The following is a 22,620-nucleotide window of genomic DNA, read 5'->3' as shown; positions in this document are numbered from 1 at the left end:
TTTATCAAATTACAGTCAAACTTATACAAGCCATAAATTTGCTAACCTTAACTGCCAAAACTTATAATAACGCTAAATGATGTAACACTGAACGTTTGGTCCCATTTCTGGATCAGACCCAGGAGCATAAGTGTAATGCTTATTACAAAACAAATCTACGATCATACAAGACGAACCAGTGCAAAGCTTGTTCATTTCTCTGAATTATTGATACAGCTGATGGTTGAGTTTTGACACTCAGCACAACGATAGCGCCGTCACAGAGAGAAAACCAAGTTTAGGTGTGCTCCAGATTATATTTATTATTAGTTGGTCACCTAACAATGGAAAAATTGTAGGAAAACGTAAAGGATCTTGGAATCTAAGTCAAAACTGAGATTAACAGACGTTTTTTGCTCTATTGACAGACACAAATGACTATACAAATTAAAAGAGAACAAAGTTCTATGAAACTCACATCAAATTACACAATGATGCTAACACTGTGGGTATTTACAAAAAGGTTTGAAAAACGGTATGGAGGAAGTGCAAGAAGATCTGCTAATTACAGAAACTGGAGAATTTAAAGTTAGCATTTAAACAAGAGACTACAAATTACAGCCAAATTATGCAACACACTCAGAATGAGGATCGCGCTACCGAAATTCCGAGACTTACGTTTGCCCAAAATCAGCAACCGTACAGCCGTCAGTGTCAAACGGCGGCTGGGAAGCTGGGAGACAAGTGGCCCTTACGGCAAGCGGTAGTCGATTGAGAAAGCATGAATAATGCTCCGTAACTCTCTATTTTAAAAAGAAAACTTCGTATCGAACTGACGGATTAATGCTATAGCCGATATGATAGATGAGAATACCGCTTACTTCAGTGAAAAAACGTGGGAACACTGCTGAGACTTCCCATTCTGGGGATACCAAGTGGACCTTAGCAAAGAATAGGCTGGTACTGCTGTGGGGTACTGTCTCATCGATTGGTCGGCGTCTTCACACCAATAACAGTGATGGGGCAACTCAATTTGTTGGAATGAGCTAAATTATGGAGGGAAAGTAACAGAACTTCCCAGATTGATCGGGTGACATCTCGGTGTCTCGTCACTCTATTTCCAGAATAGGTAAAAATGTCATGCTCAAGTATTCTCTGGGGATGGCAGTGGAGGCTCAGACCCTTCCGCTAGGGAAAGGATTTGCTGACAAAGGCACGAAGCATGCCACCGCCTTACTTCAGCGAAAGCTATCCAGCTGCCAGGTATCTTCGCCCTTGATAATGAGATCCGCTGACCACCTCCTGCTGACAAAGAACACCCAGAGACCACACCAGGTGTTCATCTTCCCAGCAAGTGTGCCCAGTATACCCTAAATAAAATTAATCTCGGGATCGTCGGAAAAATGAATCAATATTGCATTGTGATATGTGACAGTGTAGGCAAACAGTATTTGTTTGTTCTGTCACACTTCTACTGGGCTTATTTGAAACTAATAGTGTGTAGACGATATTTTATATTTGGTTGGTACAACCAACGCACAGCAAAACTTGTTCACTCGTGAACACAGAAAATTCTTATAGTCGAAGCAATTACTGTTTTATAAAGCCAGACATGTTGCCACCGACACGTAAGGCAGATGTTGTTATCATCTTAGTCACATCTAAAAAGACTGATGCAGATAAGGATAATTATTTATGCTGTTACAGATAGGATTTCTTCAGAACAGTATGGTAAGTTTTAAATTGGAAGTGTATAGGAAGAGGAGAAAGTATGTTCAACTCATTAAATGGAGTCCATTTACAATTAGCAAGGAAGAATGTTTCTGAGTACGTCTTACAGACTCCATTGATAAAAATTATTTAGTTCAGTGGAGCTTCGTACAACATTAACAAAACGCAGAATGAGAATTTCACTCTGCAGCGGAGTGTGCGCTGATATGAAACTTCCTGGCAGGTCAAAACTGTGTGCCCGACCGAGACTCGAACTCGGGACCTTTGCCTTTCGCGGGCAAGCGCTCTACCAACTGAGCTACCGAAGCACGACTCACGGCCTGTACTCACAGCTTTACTTCTGCCAGTACCTCGTCTCCTACCTTCCAAGGTACCTTGGAAGGTAGGAGACGAGGAACTGGCAGAAGTAAAGCTGTGAGTTCAGGCCGTGAGTCGTGCTTCGGTAGCTCAGTTGGTAGAGCGTTTGCCCGCGAAAGGCAAAGGTCCCGAGTTCGAGTCTCGGTCGGGCACACAGTTTTAATCTGCCAGGAAGTTTCATTAACAAAACGCGTTTGAGACTCGTTCTAGACAAACAAGCCCCTGAGGGCAGAGTCTGCACTGTTTTTTCACAGTGTAAAAATGAAGAAAATTTGCCCACAATTAGCCGTTAGAGGGAACTAGTGACTCGTGTTGCAGTAACCAACTACTGTACGTCACAACAGCTATACGTGCTGAAATATTTTGAGTTCTTCACAACTGCGTCTGTATACTTATTTTCTCGAGTCACTCAATATGGTCGATATCTAATTTGCGACCGGTAATCACGTGCGTCGTTACGTGTCTGCTGGAGGTGTTCTTAACGTACCACACTTGTAGACTGCCTCTCCGGAGTTTGGAAAGTGAGTCGCGAGCGGCGGGTGTGCGGGGGACGGCGGGCTGCCGGCGTGTGCGCCATGCTAATGTTTCGGCTGTGTGGCCGGCTCTGATTTCCCCTGTCGCTGCATCTGCCGCCGGCCCCGCAGGACGGCTGGCCAGACAGCGGAATCCTGTCGCAGTCGCACTCACCGACGACGAGTGTCGCCAAAGGCGGCACAAAAGGAATTCACAATACTCTGTCGCCGAAACTGACCAAACATACAAAATTAAACACCTGCCACGGTACTTCGTTGCGTTTCCGAAATAAGTATTCCTCATGTGCATTTGTAGACTTAGAGAAAGCTTTTGACAATGTTGAATGTTCAAAGTCTAAAGGTGGGGAGCGAAAGGCTATTTACAATTTGTACAGAAACCAGATGACAGTTATAAAAGTGGAGGGGCATGAAAGGGAAGCAATGGTTGGGAAGGGAATGAGACAGGGTTGTAGCCTCTCTCCGATGTTATTCAATCTGTATATTGAGCAAGCAGTAAACGAAACAAAAGAAAAATTCGGAGTAGGTATTAAAATCCATGGAGAAGAAAAAAAAACTTTGAGGTTCACCGATGACATTGTAATTCTGTCAGAGACAGCAAAGGACCTGGAAGAGCAGTTGAACGGAATGGACAGTGTCTTGAAAGGAGGATATAAGATGAATATCAACAAAAGCAAAACGAGGACAATGGAATGTAGTCGAATTAAGTCGGGTGATGCAGAGGGAATTAGATTAGGAAATGAGGCACTTAAAATAGTAAAGGAGTTTTGCTGTTTGGGGACAAAAATAACTGATGATGGTCGAAGAAGAAAGAATATAAAACGTAGACTGGCAATGGCAAGGAAAGCGTTACTGAAGAAGAGAAATTTGTTAATGTCGAGTATTGATTTAAGTGTCAGGAAGTCGTTTCTGCAAGTATTTATATCGAGTGTAGCCATATATGGAAGTGAAACGTAGACGGTAAATTCACTCCTGGAAATGGAAAAAAGAACACATTGACACCGGTGTGTCAGACCCACCATACTTGCTCCGGACACTGCGAGAGGGCTGTACAAGCAATGATCACACGCACGGCACAGCGGACACACCAGGAACCGCGGTGTTGGCCGTCGAATGGCGCTAGCTGCGCAGCATTTGTGCACCGCCGCCGTCAGTGTCAGCCAGTTTGCCGTGGCATACGGAGCTCCATCGCAGTCTTTAACACTGGTAGCATGCCGCGACAGCGTGGACGTGAACCGTATGTGCAGTTGACGGACTTCGAGCGAGGGCGTATAGTGGGCATGCGGGAGGCCGGGTGGACGTACCGCCTAATTGCTCAACACGTGGGGCGTGAGGTCTCCACAGTACATCGATGTTGTCGCCAGTGGTCGGCGGAAGGTGCACGTGCCCGTCGACCTGGGACCGGACCGCAGCGACGCACGGATGCACGCCAAGACAGTAGGATCCTACGCAGTGCCGTAGGGGACCGCACTGCCACTTCCCAGCAAATTAGGGACACTGTTGCTCCTGGGGTATCGGCGAGGACCATTCGCAACCGTCCCCATGAAGCTGGGCTACGGTCCCGCACACCGTTAGGCCGTCTTCCGCTCACGCCCCAACATCGTGCAGCCCGCCTCCAGTGGTGTCGCGACAGGCGTGAATGGAGGGACGAATGGAGACGTGTCGTCTTCGGCGATGAGAGTCGCTTCTGCCTTGGTGCGAATGATGGTCGTATGCGTGTTTGGCGCCGTGCAGGTGAGCGCCACAATCAGGACTGCATACGACCGAGGCACACAGGGCCAACACCCGGCATCATGGTGTGGGGAGCGATCTCCTACACTGGCCGTACACCACTGGTGATCGTCGAGGGGACACTGAATAGTGCACGGTACATCCAAACCGTCATCGAACCCATCGTTCTACCATTCCTAGACCGGCAAGGGAACTTGCTGTTCCAACAGGACAATGCACGTCCGCATGTATCCCGTGCCACCCAACGTGCTCTAGAAGGTGTAAGTCAATTACCCTGGCCAGCAAGATCTCCGGATCTGTCCCCCATTGAGCATGTTTGGGACTGGATGAAGCGTCGTCTCACGCGGTCTGCACGTCCAGCACGAACGCTGGTCCAACTGAGGCGCCAGGTGGAAATGGCATGGCAAGCCGTTCCACAGGACTACATCCAGCATCTCTACGATCGTCTCCATGAGAGAATAGCAGCCTGCACTGCTGCGAAAGGTGGATATACACTGTACTAGTGCCGACATTGTGCAAGCTCTGTTGCCTGTGTCTATGTGCCTGTGGTTCTGTCAGTGTGATCATGTGATGTATCTGACCCCAGGAATGTGTCAATAAAGTTTCCCCTTCCTGGGACAATGAATTCACGGTGTTCTTATTTCAATTTCCAGGAGTGTAGATTAGGAAATGAGGCACTTAAAGTAGTAAAGGAGTTTTGCTGTTTGGGGAGAAAAATAGCTGATGATTGTCGAAGTAGAAAGGATATAAAATATAGACTGGCAATGGCAAGGAAAGCGTTACTGAAGAAGAGAAATTTGTTAATGTCGAGTAATGATTTAAGTGTCAGGAAGTCGTTTCTGCAAGTATTTGTATGGAGTGTAGCCGTGTATGGACGTGAAACGTAGAGGATAAATATTTTGGACAAGAAGAGAACTGAAGCTTTCGAAATGTGGTGCTACAGAAGAATGTTGAAGATTAGATGGGTAGATCACATAACTAATGAGGAGTATTGAATAGATTTGGGGAGAAGGGGAGTTTGTGGCACAACCTGACAAGAAGAAGGGACCGGTTGGTAGGACATCTTCTGAGGCGTCAAGGGATCACAAATTTAGCATTGGAGGGCAGCGTGCAGGGTAAAAATCGTAGAGGGAGACCAAGAGATGAATACACTAAGCAGATTCAGAAGGATGTGGGTTGCAGTAAGTACTGGGAGATGAAGAATCTTGCACAGGATAGAGTAGCATGGAGAGCTGCATCAAACCAGTCTCTGGACTGAAGACCACAACAATAACAACGTGTATCTACATCAATTGAGGGTGGACAAAAATTTGGGAACACGTGCCTGAATATAAATTCAAATGCTAGACAAGCCTGCAGGTTGCTCTGTTATATGACACCTGTGAAAAGGCCGCAGTAGGTTGGAAGTGTCAATCGCGATCAGAGTAATGTTTTGTGTAGTTGTGAGCACATTATTTCGGAGATCAGGAAATTCCAACGTGGGCAAACTGTTGGTGTTTTAAGAGGCGTAGTATCGAAGATTAACGCCGCGTACAGGAAAAGCAGAGAAACATCACACGCTGCTAAGCAACAATGCGGACATATGTGTGTGTCGAGTGACGGACGGTTATTGAAGAGTATTACGACGAAAAATAAGAGAACGACGGCTGCAAACGTCGGTGCAGAACTGAATGTCGTATTGTAAACCCTGACAGCACCAAAACAACAGGAAAGAAGTTCCATAAGCAGAGAATTACAGTGTCATATATTGATTATTCGTTGCTACTGTAGTGTTATCTTGAAGCTGTGAGAAAGGAGGATAAGCGCTCCAAGGCACGGAAGCAGAGACGATGCTGAGGGCAGACACAACTAGGCGAGATATTGTTAAATGAAGTAAACCGCAAGGGGAGAGCCTTGCAAAAATGCAGACGCTCCAAGACGCGGTCCCAGTGCGTTAGTTACTCTTCAAGGAATTAACATGTAACTTCATATGTCGTCTAGACGCTGTGGCAAGTTGCCACCGTAGAACTTTCTAACCAACAGGTACGTATTAGCGATAAAGCCAGCTTGAAACCAGCCATAAGAACAGCAACGTCAGTAGGCTCACAAGGGTTAGAAAGAGAGCGAAAACGCCCAAAAACAGTTGACCTAGCAGTCCCTACTCTGGGGAACCCGAGGGCCGGGGCTAAATGACGTGTAACAATAATGTTGCAAGCCCTATTTGACAGAGCAGTTACGTTTAGCTTTCAGCTGAACCATGTTGATATCAAATACGGACTTAGTGCAACTGCATTAACGGAGCAGTAGAAGGGACTAACTAAACCGTGATTGCCAGGCGCCGGTAAGAGACCTGCGGGATTGGCTGGGTGGCTTTAAATGGGACAAACAGTGCCCCCAGGGGACTCTTTAAAACCCCTAGATTCCGCATTTTGGCGGAGTTGTCAGTCAGACGATCTTGGCGCCGATCCGCGTCCTTGGTACAGCTCCGCTTAAGTCTGCTCTCTCACTTGGAGTGCCTCAGTGAACAGTGGCACGTTGAGTACGTTTTGTTTTGCAAGTAATTTGTTGCCTTAAGATGCTGTTAGTGTTTGATACTGTGGTTAACATCCACTTCTGAGACTTCTGCACTGGCTTCTGTTGTAACAGTGTTGCTCATGCTTTTTCTAACCCTAGAACTAGCCTCCAGTGTATTAGTTAGTCCTGTCTGGAATAAACAACTATTTCAAAACCCTGTTTGTCGAAGAGTCTCCATAATGAGTTCCCTACCAAATCTCACCACCTGCATTTCTAGTAAATGCCTGTACCAGTTTTACCTAAGATAGAAGAAAACAATCAAATGCCTTCACTGTGAATTGTCCTTCTGCCTTCTGCTCGGGAGCGCAGACTGACCAGTAACCCCTTTTCTCCCTCTGCCACCTATGTCTGGACACAACAGGATGAGTTGGAATTCCAAAACTACGCGTAAGTGAAGCAAAAACCCGTAGCAGGAGAACGTGGTGCCGAAGCCATAAATCCTGGACTATGGAACAATGGAAGAATGCCGTTTGATCAGATGGGTCTTGTTTGACACTGTTCTGACTGACTTTAAGTTATAAGAGTGAAATATGTCGGGGATTCGGTGATAATTTCGGCGGCTATATCGTGGTATACCACGGGCCCCATGGTACACTGCCAAGGTTTAAGTTACCATTTCGATTTATCATTTCAGTTTCATGGTATAACGTTTGATTCCCTGTTGTGATGCTTTGTTCCAGGACGACAGCGCCCCTATAACACACTCGCACCGTCTAGGGCTAGTTTTGTGACCACAAGGATGAATGGTCGCATCTCCCCTGCCACCACATCCATCATTTCTTATTATTATTGAGATTTTGTGGCCCACGTTGGAGAGAATTGTGTGTGATCGTTATCCACCGTCGTCTTTACCTGAACTTGTCACTGTTTTGCAGGAATAATTGCATGAGATTCCATTGAAAATCATACTTGATACGTATTCATTCCTTCCAAGACGGCAAAAAGCTGTTTTGAAAGCCAACGGTTTTGCTACACCGTGTTAGGTACGGTAATGTCGTGTGTTTTTGGTATTTCCATATTTTCTTCTACTCCCTGCACGTGACTTTACAATTCAAAATTCAGTGTTTGAGAGATGTTCATAGAATCATATTCACAGCTTCTAGACCGTTCCACTCACGAACAGCGCATGGAAAAATCGAACACTGTAGTGGGACGCGAAATTGAAGCGTCACCCATCCACTAGTGTCAGCCCAGATTGCAGGTGAATATAAATTTCATTTAGTGGTTGGTTTATGTATTTTTGTAATCTCTGTAATTGTTGTGAATTATCTAAAGTTTTGTATTTATTTTTTTATGTTTCATGTACGGAGAGGGCGGCGCAACGAACGGAGACAGCATCTTCACTGCCGGGGCCAGAGAGAAAATTGCTGGCCACTATACGTCGTGGGTCGACAGCCAGAGAGCAACAGAAGATCCTAAAACCGAGTTGTTGCGTCGTGCCTCTAAAAAACTGAAAAAATAAGATTTTGTAATTTTGTATAACAATGACGTCTTAGAAAGTTTAATCATGTTGTAAATGGTCAGTCCTATCTTGTCAAGGCTCAGGTTCACGTCTATATGTAGGAAGATAATAAACTAGTGGATACTGCTAAAGTTCAAATACGTGTTCCGAGAATTTATTTATGAAGAATTATGTGAATGAATTGATTATTAATTTTGACAACGTTCATCGCGAGTTTGAATCTGGAAAGTTTATTCAATGTGGTTCTAATATTTGTTAAATCAGATAATTTGCATTAATATAATTTCTGAGAAGAAACAAAATGACATCTAAATTGAAAAAAGTTTGTGCAAACAAATTGGACTGAGTGACGTAATTCTGCGCATACGACTCAAATGATGATGTTTTACAGTATCGTTCAAGAACCATTCAGAGACAATTTAAAAAGAATTTAAATAATTTTGAAGTGTGTTGTAACTGACGTAGGTGACGAAGTCTGCACATGGTCATATGTTAAATGAAAATCATTCATACAAAACATGCGTCGTTACACTACACCGTGGCGACCTTATATACAGGACTTGTGTGCAACTAAGACTTACAGGTACGAAACAAAACATCAAGAAACCTTCGGAAGTCAACGCGAGTTTTCGTGGAGCCTTCACCAGCCAGCGGCGACTTCGCGGGTGTGGGCATCTGACGGAGCGCAGCCAAGCAGTACGGTCACGCAGTTATTCCACGAGAAGGAGCATCTGTTGGGCGGCAGCTGAACGCTGCAAACCCCGACAACCTTTTCTTCCCAAAACTAACAGGCCCAGTACGTCAGCTGGGGGGGGGGGGGGACGTTCTTACGGCTGGTATTAGAGGTCTTGCTGAGGGCTTCGCCTGTCGACGGTGGGGCCGGGCGTGGTTGCAGCCAGTGACGTCTCCGGTGTTCGACTCAGCGTCCTGCCGGTTGCGGAAGCGGGGTCGCAGCATCTCAGCGGTTACATCGATGGCTGTTACTTCTGCAGCCCATAGCAGCACACTGATCACCAAGAACTACAAACTACAATATTAGTGTCCGGTGAGTCTGTTTTAAGTTGGAAGTGGAGTGTTGTATATAGGGAGTGTGTTTTATAGGATTGTTGATTACAAGTCTGCGTGTGTAACTAGTTAATATCTTACAATAATGTCGGGAAGTGAAATGTCAGACGAAGAGCAATCCATGTCCGACAGGAGCATGAGATCCCTTTTTAGGGCGATCGCTAAATTAAAACAATGTAACGGGGAATTTTTAGCTGAATTAAAACAGTCTAACGAAGAATCTACTGCTAGATTAAAAGAGGAATTAAAACAATCTAACGAAGAATCTACTGCTAGATTAAAAGAGGAGCTAACAAAATCTACTGACAGGTTACAGGAACATTTTAATGAAACCAGTCGAGAATTAAGTGAGCTAACAAAATCTACAGACAGGTTACAGGAACATCTTAATGAAACCAGTCGAGAATTAAGTGAGCTAACAAAATCTACAGACAGGTTACAGGAACATCTTAATGAAACCAGTCGAGAATTAAGTGATAAAATAGAGGCTTCTAACGTTGAAATGTAGGAAAAACTAGTAGGACTTAGTAATAAGATTGCTGATAAATGTAAAAGGTTAGAAGAACATATCCAGGAATCGCGTGAGGAAAAAGCTCGCATGCGAAATGATATTACTGACTTAACCAAGATACTAGATAATGTCAATGTCTTAGTTGTAAATGAAATAGAGAAAAATAGCGGGTCGGCCGCGGTGGTCTAGCGGTTCTGGCGCTGCACTCCGGAACCGCAGGACCGCTACGGTCGCAGGTTCGAATTCTGCCTCGGGCATGGGTGTGTGCGATGTCCTTAGGTTAGTTAGGTTTAAGTAGTTCTAAGTTCTAGGGGACTTATGACCTAAGATGTTGAGTCCCATAGTGCTCAGAGCCATTTGAACCAAAAATAGCGGTAAGCTACGAGATGAATTTTCTATGCAAACAGAAACTGTTCGTAGAGAATTATTAGAATCTATTAAAGAGGTTTCTATCAAACCTGTAGAGATTTCTTCAATAGATAATGTAGAATTAGAGACATGAACTCATCGAGTAGAAAAAGATCATACTGAAATAGAAAACATGAAATTTTTAATTACCGAAATATGCAGTAACCTTGAGACTTACAAAGATAACAACATTGACGAAGGTACAGAGCGTTCACATCGTGAACACAGTGAAGAATCGATATTAGCTAACCACGTATCCAATACGGAAATTCTAATACAGGAAATTACTAAACGGTTATCGGAATTAGATAATAATGAAAACATTTCAAGTAGTAGAAGTAATAACGTAATCAGAGACAACAGTCGCATCGTGTTTGCTAGCTCGGACGACAACAATACAAATAAATAAATCTCGGCAAGCGAATCTGATGCAACTCCGTCTCTGCAATCTAAACAAAATCCAACTATGTCTCTCGCAGAATGTTGGGATGATATAACGGCAAATTCAAATGTAGCAAGTGGATTTCCTGTATTCAAACCAGGAGGCGAACTTCACCCTATAATCTTTATAAGAGCTTTTGAAACTTCATTATCTCCTAAATGGAGTAATGAAAAACGGATTCAATTTGTAATAGGACATTTAGAAGCAGACGCTGAAGCTGCGGAATGGGCAGTACTGCATAGAACTGAATTTAGGGACTGGGATGATTTTGTTAAGCTGTTTAAACAAAATTATTGGTCGAGAGGAAAACAACAACACTTAACTTCAGAGTTGTAGGAATTATTTCGAATGGCATTTAAACCTCGCTAAATTAATTGAAGAACCAATTATTGAAAGTTATCTAATACGAGTCCTAATTAGTAGGTTACCGTATTATGTAAAGGGAAGAATGATAGAAAGGGAATGGTCACAACCTTGCGAATGATTAGGATATTTAGAACAGTTAGATATACTTAACAGAGAGCGGGTAGACGAGAAATTTAGATTTGGTAGAAATGACAATCCTCGAAAAAATAATAATTCAGAACCACGAAAATTTAACAACAACAATCATAGCCGGGTTTTTTATATAAAACGTCAATCTAAAGATAAAGAGAACCAACAAAATCGTGGTAATAGCTCTAAAATGCGGAAATTACACAATAAAGATAATGAGATAAATCACCCTCAAGTAATTAATGAAGGTCAAGTTGTAGGTGACGTTATCATAGAAAGTTCGGAAAACTAGTAAAGTCCTTTAGTACAGGTCGACTAAAGGGAACTGTTAGTCAAAATTATACAAGACCCAACTGCAATTTATCGTTAAGGTGCCAAAAGGAAGGTGACTGGCAACAAGATTTACTTCAGGAAGACTATCAGATAAGGAAGAATATAACTTATAAACCCATTATTAAAGGTTATATTAAAGATACCGAAGTAAATATTATAATCGATTCGGGTAGCGAAGTAAGTATTTTATCTAAAGAATTATTTCAACTTAAAAGAAAGTATTGGAATTTCCCAATCTTACCTGTAACTGGGGTGAAAATTATAGGAGTTACTGGTAAAAGAAGTCAAAATATTACTGAGGAAGTTTATTTAACTTTTGAAATTTCTAAACAATTAATTGCTCACTCTGTACTTGTCGTAGCCAACTTGAATGTGGCATTAATTTTAGGTAGAGATTGGCTGTGTAAATATAAAGCTATATTAGATTTTAAAGACTTTTCCTTAACCATCCATTAGGAGGCATTTGCTTTTAAAGTGAGGTTTTCTGATAACCAAGTACATGAAAATTGCTACGAATCCTTACAGATTAAGTACACACAGACCATGAACCTATTAATAGATTCTAGTGATCTTAAATATGAAGTATACCAATGTGATGCTAGTAATAGTATCGAAACCGAAGTGAAAGAAAAATGTAATTCTACGGATTGTCTATCCGAAAGAGAAAAGGAAGAGTTGGAATCTTTATTGTTAGAATTTAGAGCCGTCTTCTCAGATGAACCGGGGAGAATCAACGATTGCGTTTGTAAACTTAAGATTAAAGATCAAAAACCAAAAAAATGGCCAAAATGGCTCTGAGCACTATGCGACTAAACGTCTGAGGTCATCAGTCGCCTAGAACTTAGAACTAATTAAACCTAACTAACCTAAGGACATCACACACATCCATGCCCGAGGCAGGATTCGAACCTGCGGCCGTAGCGGTCGCTCGGCTCCAGACTGTAGCGCCTAGAACCGCACGGCCACTCTGGCCGGCCGTGAAAAACCATTCTTTAAGGAACCTTATCCTACTCCAGTACAGTTCAAAGAACCAGCTAGTAGAGAAATAAATAAGATGCTAGAATAAAATATTATCGAACGATCATGTAATGCTTTTAACAGTCCTTTGTGGGTAGTTAAGCTACTGGTTGGGTACGACTGGTTCTGGATGTTCGTGAATTAAACAAAATTAAAGAGATGGAAAGAGACAGACCTATTCCTATGGAGGACGTACTTCTCAAGATTGCTGGTTCTCGTTATATAAGTACAATGGATTTAACTACTGGCTACCATCAAATAATATTACACCCGGATTCACGGCAATATACGGATTTTCTTTTTGAAGGCAGATCATATCAGTTCCAAGTTTTACCTTTTGGACTTAATATATCAGTGACAACTTTCATTAGGGCATTATATTCTGCTTTGGTTCAGCAATTATTACAAAAATTGATTTTTTATGTAGATGATATTTTGGTAGCCACTATAACGTGCGAAGAACATGTAACGAGATTACGGGAGTTGTTTGACCGTTTAATTGACAGAGGAATTACTTTAAAATTATCTAAGTCTTACTTCGGAAAGGAGGAAGTGAGATTTTTGGAGCATATAGTGGACAGTGAAGGTATTAGGCCAGACGTACTTCTCAAGATTGCTGGTTCTCGTTATATAAGTACAATGGATTTAACTACTGGCTACCATCAAATAATATTACACCCGGATTCACGGCAATATACGGATTTTCTTTTTGAAGGCAGATCATATCAGTTCCAAGTTTTACCTTTTGGACTTAATATATCAGTGACAACTTTCATTAGGGCATTATATTCTGCTTTGGTTCAGCAATTATTACAAAAATTGATTTTTTATGTAGATGATATTTTGGTAGCCACTATAACGTGCGAAGAACATGTAACGAGATTACGGGAGTTGTTTGACCGTTTAATTGACAGAGGAATTACTTTAAAATTATCTAAGTCTTACTTCGGAAAGGAGGAAGTGAGATTTTTGGAGCATATAGTGGACAGTGAAGGTATTAGGCCAGATCCGGCACGTATTGAAGCTATTGCTCGATGCCCGAGTCCTAGAAATCGGGAACAACTGAAATCATTCATAGGAATGGTAGGATTTCTGAGAAGATTTCTTCCAGGGCAGGATATTGTTAATCCTAAATTACTGGATTTATTAAAAGAGAAATCAGTATGGCTCTGGGGAAAAGAGGAAGAGGAAGTTTTAAATAAGATAAAAGGAGCGTTAACAGAAGCTAAATTGTTATACCATCCAGATTTCAATCAGGACTTGTGTATGTGTACGGATTCCTCTGGTTATGGTGTATCTTGCGTAATATTCCAACGGGATCTGACCAATGAAAAGGGATTATATCAGCCTATTGGATTCGCTAGTAGAACTTTAAATAAACATGAAAGAAATTATTTTGTAACCGAGAAGGAAGCTCGCGCAGTGGTATGGGGTTTTCAAATATTTAGAGGATTATTAATTGGAAGGAATGCAATTGTATATACTCATCATCAGGCTTTAATCTTTTTGAACAATTCTCGGTTACTTCACCGTAGATTATTACGTTGGGTATTATGCTTGCAAGAATTTCAATACGAAATTAGGTTTATAAAAGGATCTCAAAATGTAGTTTCAGATGCTTTGTCGAGACTTCCAGTAGGAATGGAGAACATTAACATTTCAGAAGAACCAGGAACAAATTACTATGTTTATTTCCTTTTAACTCAGGAGAACGAACGTAAGGTGAAACGGATAGTAGCTGCTATTAGATGCAATCAAAGAAATGACGATCAATGTAGGTAACTTATACAAAACCTTAAAAATGGGGATGAAACAGTTAACCCCCGGGATGCGTGGTTATATTTCAACGACTTGTTGTATTGTAAAGCACAGAGGGAACACCAGAGATGGAAAATCTCCATTCCGAAAAATGTTGTGTACGAATTAATTACTTATAATCGTGAAGGTTACGGGCATTTTGATCTAATGACGTATTATTATTTCAAAAATATGTCCCGTATTGTGATAAGTATTATTAGGGCTTGTGAAACCTGTCAAAAGGTTAAAGTTAATAACAAACCCAAGCGTTATAAATTTTATGCTGTAATTCCTCGAGGTCTGTGGGATCTACTGTCACTAGATTTTTTCGGCCCTCTGCCTCGTAGTTCAGGAGGATTTACTTACGTGTTTGTTGTAATGGAATGTTGGTCCAAACATGTGAAGCTATATACTTTGAAACGAGCGTATACTGCAAGCGTTATACGCTGTCTTACTCGGAATTACTTTGTTAACTGGGGCATTCCTAAACGACTTATGTCTGACAACGGTAGTGCCTTTATCAGTCAAAAGTTTCAAGATATGATAAAACAATATGGAATCAAACATATCTTAATCTCGAAATATCACCCTCAAAGGAATTTAGTAGAAAGAGTCATGAAAGAATTAGGACGATTATGTAGAACCTATTGTGCATATAAACATACTCGGTGGGCCAGACTAATGCCTGAATTCGGAAAGATATTAAATGAATTGCCTCATCTAACGACTGGATTATCACCTATAGAAATTTTAGGGAGACGAATTATAGGTGATCCTTTACTAGCTGCTTTACCTGGGCCACCAGTAAATGAGATCCAACAGTGCATTCCAAACGAAAAAATTCGTGAACAGATTGTTAAAAATGCTGAACGGAGAATTAAAAGTTATAATGAACAGGCTATAGACCCCTCATTTCAGGTAGGAGATCTTGTATTTGTACGATCTCATACTAAAGGTTCGAAGATCAATAAGGAATGTAGAAAATTCTTCTTTATCTTTGAAGGTCCATATGTTGTACATAAGATTGTACATCCCAAAGCGGTACTTCTTATGGAACCTTCATCAGGTGTAATTAAAGGATTACATAGTGTCGATCAAATTAAAACCTTCATTCCCAAATAAGTTAATATTTAGTATATGTTACATATGGACGAGCGTTCATAGTTTATTCAGGTGAAGTTTTTCGTGATAGCTACGGGTTACTTTAAAAAAATGACAGGACGTTTAAACAAGTGTTCTACAATAATCTACCGGTACTTCAAAAAAGGAAAGAAAACTGAAAAGGGATTTATATGGAAGAAATTGTTGTTATTAGGTCAGAAGGAATTTTGTATATCTTATATTTACTCGGATAGTAGGAACCAAAGGGGATGGTTAATAATTTTAAGGACCATGGGCGTCCAACAAAGTGTCCGAAGGTAAAGAAAGCCGCGCCGAGATTCTAAAGAAAGTTTTGCTTGATTTCTTCTTGACCTCAGGCATAAATAAAGCATTAGGGAAAAGAACGACGTACAGTTAATAGTACTATTAGTTATTGTGAGAAACTTATTAGTAATATACATTTTGGAAAGAATAACTCTAGTAAATGAATAAAACTGATACTAACCTATCACAATTTGAACGCTCTGTCCTAATGTAACAACGTTAAAGAACGTACTAAATTATTATTTACTAGCAACTGTTAAATGAAAAGGAGTAATCTCCATATATTCGGTTGTGAATTAAGATAACAGCACAATTAAAAGTAAATGATAAATAGTCACAACAATATTGTCATAAAATGATTGAATCTATCTAAGAGCAAGGACTTTAGATTACGGAAAATGTGAGAAAAATGTATAGTATTAATAGTTAAATATTGTATATAGAAGAAGTTTTATTTTCGGTTAAAACTTGCCAAGCTGAGCTTGTGGGTGGGGTATGTAGTGGGACGCGAAATTGAAGCATCACCCATCCACTAGTGTCAGCCCAGTTTGCAGGTGAGTATAAATTTCATTTAGTGGTTGGTTTATGTATTTTTGTAATCTCTGTAATTGTTGTGAATTATCTAAAGTTTTGTATTTATTTTTTTATGTTTCATGTACGGAGAGGGCGGCGCAACGAACGGAGACAGCATCTTCACTGCCGGGGCCAGAGAGAAAATTGCTGGCCACTATACGTCGTGGGTCGACAGCCAGAGAGCAACAGAAGATCCTGAAACCGAGTTGTTGCGTCGTGCCTCTAAAAAACTGAAAAAATAAGATTTTGTAATTTTGTACAACAATGACGTCATAGAAAGTTTAATCGTGTTGTAAATGGTCAGTCCTATCTTGTCAAGGCTCAGGTTCACGTCTATATGTAGGAAGATAATAAACTAGTGGATACTGCTAAAGTTCAAATACGTGTTCCGAGAATTTATTTATGAAGAAGTATGTGAATGAATTGATTATTAATTTTGACAACGTTCATCGCGAGTTTGAATCTGGAAAGTTTATTCAATGTGGTTCTAATATTTGTTAAATCAGATAATTTGCATTAATATAATTTCTGAGAAGAAACAAAATGACATCTAAATTGAAAAAAGTTTGTGCAAACAAATTGGACTGAGTGACGTAATTCTGCGCATACGACTCAAATGATGATGTTTTACAGTTTCGTTCAAGATCCATTCACAGACAATTTAAATAATTTTGAAGTGTGTTGTAACTGACGTAGGTGACGAAGTCTGCACATGGTCATATGTTAAAAGAAAATCATTCATACAAAACTTGCGTCGTTACACTACAACACTCAGATCCTTTCGTGCGATCTCCGATTTCTCTTTTTTCACTATGATGACATTTTCCTCTCTGTGTACGTGGGATTCGATAAAATATTTTTCCATTGCGAGCTGGAAGTTAGTGACTGAAATTCCTTGAAAAGATCATGTCCTAAGGATAATCACCCCTTTTCTAACGTCTATCGTCCCAATTCGCTTAACACATTCGCATCACTCGCTCCCCTATTTCACAATAATAGAAACGGAGCCGTCTTTTTCGAACTTTGTCAATTTATTTCTTTACTCTTATGAGGTAAGCATGCCATACCGTGCACCAATACTCCACAACAGGAGGGAAATTGTAGCCTACACAGCCTCTTTATTAGATTTGTTGGATATTATAAGTGTTCTGCCTACTCCAAAATATTTGCTGTGTGATGGTTCCAATTAGTTTCCAAGAGTAATATTTAAGTTTTTACTTGAATGCACGTTCTTTAAAACCATGTTATTTATCTTGGAACCAACATTTAAAGAAATTTTATTCGATCTCACATTGAATAACAGATACTTTTCATTGTTTAGGTTCAACTAACACATTTTCCACCATGCACATATTTTGTCCAAATCATTTTGCAGGTAATTTTGATCCTTTAATCACCTTAGCTGACAGTAAAAGACAATTTCGGCTGTAAACAATCTAAGGGGGCTGCTCGGTTTTATTACCAAATCGTTTTCCGTTTCACTAGATCAATTCACGTCTTTTACTAAGAACTGTACCTTTGTAACGGGAAATCACGGTCCCAGTCACCCAACTGAAACGATACTCTGTATGCACGTAGCCTGATGAGAATTAGAATGTAAACTTTCGTCTTACAAGACTATGATGATTTTTAAAAATTGTCCAGTTCACTGCTACTTTACGCCAAATAATATCAATTGTACAGGTACATGAACAGTTGTTTGTAATGATCGCAACCGCATGCCATAGTCAACCAGAGTACCTCTATTACAGTAACGAGATGAAAATAATTCTACGAAAATTAGTCCTTAGTGAAGATAAGCCATCATGCGCCTACCCGGCAACCATCTTTTTTCTGTTTACAATGCGGCATTTCGATAGCAACCGAAAATAAAATAATGCACAAATAATTCTGAAATTAGGTTATGTAGCATTTATCACTGTACAACATCGTTGTTTATCTGAAGCTCACAAGCGACAGGTTAGAAGAACCTAAGGGAAGCAGCTCTGGAAACACTCTACTTCCTCCAGGCCTGTCGGTAGCGTTATATTCTTTTCTTACACGTAACCGTGACTGTGCAGATTTCGATATTCATGTTTTAGGCCTGGCCATCACCGGTGTATGTTTTCTTATATGTGAGCGTAACGTATGCAGACTTACATATTAATGTTCTCCTTGCACTAAATAATACAATGTTATTTTCACATCTATGTTTGTGTGTTATGTTTCTACACTCACTTATTGGGGCTACTTGTATATATCTCGTATATTTATCAAAACACGTCAGAATACTGGCGTTTAGAACGTGGGACTATTTGCAAGAAGCCGTAAGCTCCGACCTTCGTCAACAGTCCGAAATGTGGCTTTTGTGGCGGCGTTCGTAGCGACAAACACTTCGCTGTAGAAACGGCTTACGAAGTCACCGCCACACTTTTAATAGCGGGCCGACCGGTCCGCTGGAACAGTGAACAGAAGATGAAAACCCAAACGCTCTGATTACTATTTGATGTTATGTGATTTGTGGTTCAAAGACAGAACTTTCTTCATCTGACATCTTGAGAAATATTTCAGTAATGGAGCACCTCACCAAACACCTTTTCCGGCAACAGGGAGATGGAACAAGTTTTACACTACAAAAATATAACAGGCGTTATTGGCTAGATAATATAGATTTTTATTATTTTTGATCTTATACCTACTAGAGGTTACGTTCCACTGTTGGTACAAAAACGTCTTTCGAGGAAGGCTGTAACATTTACCGAATCGAACTATGGCGCCAAGTCTCTTCAAAACGTTTACAGCTTGTATCTCCTTTCCTTTTCATAACCAATTAGAAAATAATATTAAGATCAAAAACAAGGTTAGCTGTAAATGTTACATTTTAAAATAGTTTAGCACTACAAACCATATGAAAAATTACACGTTTTGGAGACGTATTTAAAGCAGTGTATCAACTAAATCGGATATTTACCGAATACACACGTATAACTACGATAAGGGCCAAATACGACGTTAGTTTCGTGAACATTTAGATCAAAATGGCAGCTGCACGGTTTGCCTGAAAGGCTTGCAATTTTGCTGCTATGTGTCTCAGTAGTAATGTCTTTCGACATGTTTTCACACAGAGGATGTTTTGCTTTCTGATCATGGACGAAAATTCGATTTTTGTATAAAAAGGAAAAACAGCAATTTAAAGAAACAAAAAATTGTCAGTCTCATTTATCATAACTCGTAAAGCGAAGTTCTATGACCGTACAACACATACGTCACTCACTCACTGGTACTATTGACCTAACTTACAGGTTAAGGTACGCTTCGTGATGAAAGGAGTTCGATCTTTGTACCAAAGTAAAATAGTACTAACACACGTGACTCAGTTATTGGTTATACTGGTGCATCTTGCTGGTTAAGGGACACTTGGTGATGACAGCACTCTATACTTTGTATCTAAGGAAGGTAGCACTTGAAGAAACCAAGAAAATTATCTATGTTATTTCTCAAAATAAAGAAAATTTTGTTCTATAACACTGCAAAACACAAATTATTATCAATACTTGTCTTAAGCTATAAGGTACGTTTGGCGATGCCCGACTCATGCTGTTGAATAGTGGAAACTACATGAAACACCTTGCTTACTATCTGAATGTAATCTCGTACATTCGCATGCGACGAGGAGAGAATGGGGGAAGGAAGGTTGGGGGCCGAGTACTATCTCTGTATGGAGTAATCGTGGGCCTCCTATTACATGAAGTGCCCTGATTGCATGAACATTTGTGACACAACCGCGTGTGCCTCTGACGTTGTATATAGTCTGACACTTATACAAGCCTCATTCTTACATGTAACGCATGGGGAAACCTGGTTAGGTGTACAAAGGTATTTTTCTGGTAGTAACTGCAATAAACTGCCGTTTCCTCCGTTTACCTTTGTCGCTGGTGTTTCACTCAGTTCACACCAAAATTTTATCCTGATGTAAAGGGAGGATGAAGGTAAATGATGTGCGTTCACTCTGCCCCCTCTGTATACTGTACCGTGATTCGTCACTCCACACAACGTTTTTCCACTGTTAAATGGTCCAATATCTACACGCTTCATGGCAAGCGAGGTGTCTTTTGGCATTTACTGCATTGATGTGTGTCATATGAGCAGTTGCTCGAGCATGAAATCCAAGTTTTCTCACCTCTCGCCTATCATAGCCCTTGCAGTGGATCCTGATGCAGTGTGGAATTCCAGTGTGATGGTCTGGATAGATCTCTGCGTGTTACACATTACGACCATCTTCAACTGTCGGCAGTCTCTGTCAGTCAACAGAAGAGGTGGGCCTGTACGTTTTTTTTTATGTACGTGTCCCTTCACGTTTCGGCTTCACTATTATATCGGAAACAGTGGATGTACAGACGTATGACACAGGTGACACACAATCACCTGACCACGTTCGGAATCCGTGAATTCCGCGGAGCGCCCCATTCTGCTCTCTCACGATGTCTAATGGCTACCGAGGTCGCTAATATGGAGTACCTGGAAGTAGGTGTCAGCACAATGCACCCAGTATGAAAAACGTTTGTGTTTGGAAGTGTCCGGATTCTTTTAATCACATAGTGTACATAAAGTCTGCGGCCGCGAGCTCGACTCCAGTCCACCACCAGCAATGGAGGGTGAAGCTTTGACAATGTGAGCCACTCACGCTGACGAAACGTCAGAAAAATCATCAAACAAATCATGGCCTAAGACTCCAAGACACAAACCAATGGTAGCTTGTCAACAAGTGGCCTCGAAACCCTTAAAAGTTTTGTTAAAGGATTGTTTTTCCTACTCATCCTCAGTAACTTACGTTTTTCTACATTTAGAGACATCTTACATTCATCACACCTAACAATAAGTTCTGTCTACGTCATCTTGCAAACCTCTACAGTCACTCAACAACGACACCTATCAGCAGACGACACCGTGGTCGGCAAACAGCCGTAAACTGCTTTTCACCCAGACCTCCGGATCATTTATGTGTATACAGAACAATAGTGGTCCCATCACACTTCTCTGTGACACCCCTGACAGTAACCTTGTCTCTGATGAGGACAGTGTGCTGGTTGGTGTTACTTAAAAAGTCATCGAGGAACCTAATCCGTAAGCTCCGACCTTCGTCAGCAGTCCGAAATGTGGCTTTTGTGGCGGCGTTCGTAGCGACAAACACTTCGCTGTAGAAACGGCTTACGAAGTCACCGCCACACTTTCAATAGCGGGCCGACCGGTCTGCTGGAACAGTGAACAGAAGATGAAAACCCAAACGCTCTGATTAAATAAAAGTCGGTACTTATCTTTATTAACGAAGATACAGAAACACAGTAGTGAACTCCGTGTCTACAGAAATCTGTCTAGTTCGAGTCGGAGCGGCTAGGTCAGCGTCGGCTGACGACAAACAACAACTCTGCTGCGATGAACACACAACTGACTAGCAAGTACCCAAATCGGTGGCGAGTATACCACTGAGCGGCGAATACAGAACTGTCCTAGCGCTCGCGACTCCAGCGCTTAAGAAGCCAGAAGCCAGCGGTGGCGCGCGCAGACTTGCGGCGATTTCCTGTCTCGCTGGCGCTGCTTATGCGGACGGCGTCCGGACTTTGATGCTGCCAACCTTTTGGCAGCGGGCTCGGTTGGCATTACTGGCTAGGATATAACAGTGGCAGTTGTCAAATGCTTTCCAGAAATCTAAGAATATGGAGTCTGTTTCTCTTGCGTAGCGTATCATGTGTGAAACGGAGACGATCAGTTTTGCACGAGGGATGCATTCTAAGTCCGTGCTGATTTGTGCCTCAAGGAAATTCGAAGTCAGAATGTATTCAAGTATTCTGCAGAAATCTGATGTTAAGGATATTGGTGTGTAATTTTTCGGGTCCGTTCTTTTACCTTTCTTACATAGAGGAGTGACCTGAGCCTTTTCCAGTCGCTTGAGACTTTGTCTTGGGGGTGAGATTCGCGATAAATGCATGCAAAGTAAGGGGCTACTGAGTTCTCTCTGTCCTCAGTAGGCCAAACTAATAAAAAAAAGCTATGAAATGCATATAAAGCTTAAATATGGTAATAATAATTTGTTTATATGAGTGCTTAATATATTCTGTGAGCATAATTTCCAACAAACTGTAATTAAGAAAAATATGTCGTTCTAGAAGCATTTGTAAGTAGGCTGTTTATGTTTTCTTTATGTAAGTAGGCTGTTTATGTTTTCTTTATATAA

The 22,620-nt window shown here is 41.1% G+C and overlaps 2 non-coding genes across 2 annotated transcripts; one reads left to right on the top strand and one right to left on the bottom strand.

Moving 5' to 3' along the window:
- Positions 1–1,944: 1,944 nt before the first annotated feature.
- On the bottom strand, positions 1,945–2,019 carry Trnas-cga (transfer RNA serine (anticodon CGA)). Its single transcript has one exon. It is a non-coding gene; the product is annotated as a tRNA-Ser (tRNA).
- Positions 2,020–2,145: 126 nt separating this feature from the next.
- Positions 2,146–2,220, top strand: Trnas-cga (transfer RNA serine (anticodon CGA)). The gene has a single exon. It is a non-coding gene; the product is annotated as a tRNA-Ser (tRNA).
- The last annotated feature ends 20,400 nt before the right edge of the window (positions 2,221–22,620 follow it).

This window comes from Schistocerca cancellata, chromosome 6 (assembly GCF_023864275.1).
Source record: "Schistocerca cancellata isolate TAMUIC-IGC-003103 chromosome 6, iqSchCanc2.1, whole genome shotgun sequence".
Classification (NCBI taxonomy): Eukaryota; Metazoa; Arthropoda; class Insecta; order Orthoptera; family Acrididae; genus Schistocerca; species Schistocerca cancellata.
Note: the sequence above shows the minus strand (reverse complement) of the source record. Positions and strands in the feature narration are given on the sequence as shown.